Here is a 3,465-nt window from a genome sequence, read left to right as displayed (position 1 = left end):
TGGCGGGATATGTTTTTGCCTTCAGTTTACCTAGGGAAAACCGTGGTTTCATTGCAATTTTCTAAAAAAAATAGTAGGTGTAGCTAATGGTGTAAGCCTGTTTTTGGTTTTGATATTCATAAAACAATCGTCGGTGAAATGAAGACCGCAAAATACGAGGTTAAAGTGTAAGTAATCTGTAGTTTTATTTTGGAGCTGTTCACTGTTTACATTTTGCAGCCACTGCAGAACTATTAAGTTTTAACTTTTTTAAGAAATGTTAATGTATTAGAATAGGCTTATTAAATTAAAACGCGTATTCACCGGTCTTTATCCCTTGGAAAAAAAAGACAGACGCGTGGTTACCTTTTTATTCGATTTACAATTTTAAGCCGAACAAGACATTTCAAAATAAATTAAACTCGCAAAAATACCTAAAACACTCTTCCTTTTTTGCGTCTTCTCAAACTCTAATCTAGCGCGCGCCGGAGATACTACTAGCGCCATCAAACGCCCGGGAATTGTGGACATTCTCGGCGAATAAAATCGTACCACGGATTTTTTAAAGAGAGGCGCCTCTCTGTAGCGAAGCGACTTTACACTCTCTGCCAAAACTCACTTCGACATCGCCATATCGCCAGCGAATTATAACGACAGGGCTGGGGATGTCGGAATCGCGTTTCTTTGTCGTTATGACGTCATTTTTCGCTTCGAATCGCGGTATTTTCAAAATGGCTGCTTTACAGCTCGCATGTTTTGAGTTTTGGCGTCTGTCGGAAATGGAAGAAACGAAGAGTTTGGGGTGGGAGAGAGTTCTAAGAGATAGATCAAAAGCTTTTGAACTTTCGGAAAATTAGTTTAGAAGTTTATTTCACCTAGATAAGTATTTAGTAATAGAGATTTGTGAGCATCTAAAAGCGACGTTAGAGTCAAACGCGTCTAACGTAAGAGTTACAGTTCTCCCTGTAGATTCAAAGGTGAGCCATGAATTTAAGAATTAAATTTAGTAATTATTAGCGTTTTAATAATTATGTGGTTCATTAGGCGTTAGTGGCTGTTCGATTTTGTGCTTACCAGAAAGCAGCTAGTTGGCAAGGATTTGTTTCTTGATGTCAGTCAGGCCACGGTCAGTCGCTGTCTGCATCAAGAAACCGATGCAATAAATAGCATTTTAATGCCAAAATGGATAAAATTTCCACTGAGTAAAGGGAAGCCACAAAGTTGAGGTAATTATCAAATCTTCTCATAGCAGATAAATATTAATTTAACAATGCCTATAGATTTATGGAGAAGACCAGATTTCCCGGGGGCCATTGCTGCAATAGATTGTACGCACATTGCAAATGTTGCTCCAAATTCAAGAGATTCAAATTATCGTGAACATTTGTACATTAACAGGAAAGGATACAATTCCTTAAACGTGCAATTGGTAAGCTTTATTTATATATATAAATAATATACATGTACATTCAAAAATTTACATAGTTTTTATAGGTTTGCGATTGTGATTTGGTAATTTTGAATGTCAAAGCCAAGTTTCCTGGGCGTACTCATGATGCCCACATATACAATGGTTTCAAGATATCTTTGAAAAAAGTTATATAGCAACCAAGAACTCTAAAGATCATTCCTAAGGTAAGTTTTGAGTATTAACTTCTCAATATAAAGGTAAGTATGAGGGTGTATAGGTAACAGAAAAACAACTATTTTTCTTTTCAAAACTTTATTAGTGAAATTGTAAAAGATGCATATGAAACTCATATAGTTTTTACAATACAAATTCTCCTTTGATAACTAGCTATATGGCACCAAGTTTCCAACTGATCTTCCATTATCTTAGTTTGCTTATCAAGATTTGAATTTATTTTCTCAAGAAATTGTTGAGCCCTCGCATATGGCCCTGTTGCCTTTGTTGGTTGTGACCTTTAAACGGTTTAAGCCAAATTATCTTTTCCAAATTTTAAATATTTTTAAAGTAAATGATTTTCTACTTACCTCGTGCAGCTGGAGAAATATTTTTACCTTGGGAGTGATTAGAAACAAAGAATATAAAGCCCCAGGAATGGAAGGATTGATATTATTGGCCGCGTGTTTTGGCTGAGCTAGAAATTTCCGGCAAAGCAAATCAGAGTAACTGGAAACAGTTACCGCAACCAGGTCTCTCTTTGAAAACGAGAGGCGCAAAAGTTCCACTAGACGGAGCTACACCTTCCATTCCTGGGGCTTTATATTCATTGTTAGAACTCACAGACGCTATTGGTGAACTATGATTAAATCTTGGAGATCTGCGGGAATGGGAGCCAGTGGGAGAAGAATGGGCGATAGTGACTGAATATGGAGGAGCCATTGTTGAAGAAGCTGCGGGACTTTGATCTAAAGTAGCCAATGCCGCATCCATTTTCTTCAATTATCTGTTGTTAAAATCAAGAAATGTTAGCATGAAATGTATTCATGAAAGAATACTTACCCCAAAACCAGCTTCTGGTACTTCGTAGTGGCCAAATGTACCCCCTAGGCCGCTCAATAAACGAGAGCTGCCCAGCATTTACTCGACCTTCCTCAGTTGTCTTAGTTCTAGTTTGGGAAGTTCCAGTCAGCCAAACTCTGGAATATTTATGCATAAGTAATAGAAGTAACAGTATTTCTATTCCAAAAAAATTACTGCACCTCCAGTACGGTCCACCACAAGCATTAAGCCTTTGGACAAGACTAATGCACATCGCGGTGTACTGTACGCCTCGTTTGTACAGTTTGCATCAAACTTACGGCTAACGAAACGTTCAGTAGCCTCCATGTATTCTAAAATGAAAACCTTAAGATTTCCGCAGAATTTTGTGGCGCGACTCAATGTTTTTTAAAAAAAAACTACCAACGAAGAACAAAAATGACAACTGGGAAAACGTAAACAAACGCCAAAATATTACAGCAGCCGACAGAAATAAATAAGTGCGATTCTTATTGGACGATTAGAGGGGCACGTCACCGGATGTTGACGTCACAACTCGCCTAGCGGTATTTTCGTTTTTACGACATTTCTGATAGCGACAGGGGGACAAGAATAAGGTTCCAAGCGAATGTCGTTACCTCGAATGTCGGTATGGCGAAGTGATAAGGCGGAATCGTTATGTCGTAACCGAGACAAGAATAGGCCCCCAGGTACAACGTTCAAACCGCGATTACGACACAACGATTGCTCGTATGTAAAATGTTCATATTTTTTGTAGGAAATAGCCAGACCCTAATGTTCATACTGGGGTTTATAGCCGTACATACAATACTAACGTAGATATTCACGATAAACCATTACTGTGCACTGGTTTCCCCCATAACCATTGCTCGTAAAACAACTATTTCTAACAGTAACTTGTGAAAAGATATGTTTTTGTTTGAGTAATAATCAGTAATTACTCCTAAAATATTTAATTACGGAATTTTGAACCATTCTTCATTTTTTATTTAAAAAAACTAGCTTTCCATGATTTGAAA

General features: G+C 37.6%; 1 long non-coding RNA gene across 1 annotated transcript; it reads right to left on the bottom strand.

Annotated features, from left to right (window-relative positions):
• Positions 1-1,770: 1,770 nt before the first annotated feature.
• LOC149958692 (uncharacterized) lies at positions 1,771-2,843 on the bottom strand. The gene is made up of 4 exons (XR_016478329.1): positions 2,647-2,843; positions 2,447-2,583; positions 1,975-2,390; positions 1,771-1,902 (listed from the first exon to the last, which is right to left on the bottom strand). It is a non-coding gene; the product is annotated as an uncharacterized LOC149958692 (long non-coding RNA).
• Positions 2,844-3,465: the final 622 nt, after the last annotated feature.

The sequence above is a fragment of the Leiobunum rupestre genome, chromosome 2, assembly GCF_980474605.1.
Source record: "Leiobunum rupestre chromosome 2, qqLeiRupe1.1.hap1, whole genome shotgun sequence".
Lineage (NCBI taxonomy): Eukaryota > Metazoa > Arthropoda > Arachnida > Opiliones > Sclerosomatidae > Leiobunum > Leiobunum rupestre.
This window is presented reverse-complemented; position numbering and strand designations above follow the sequence as displayed.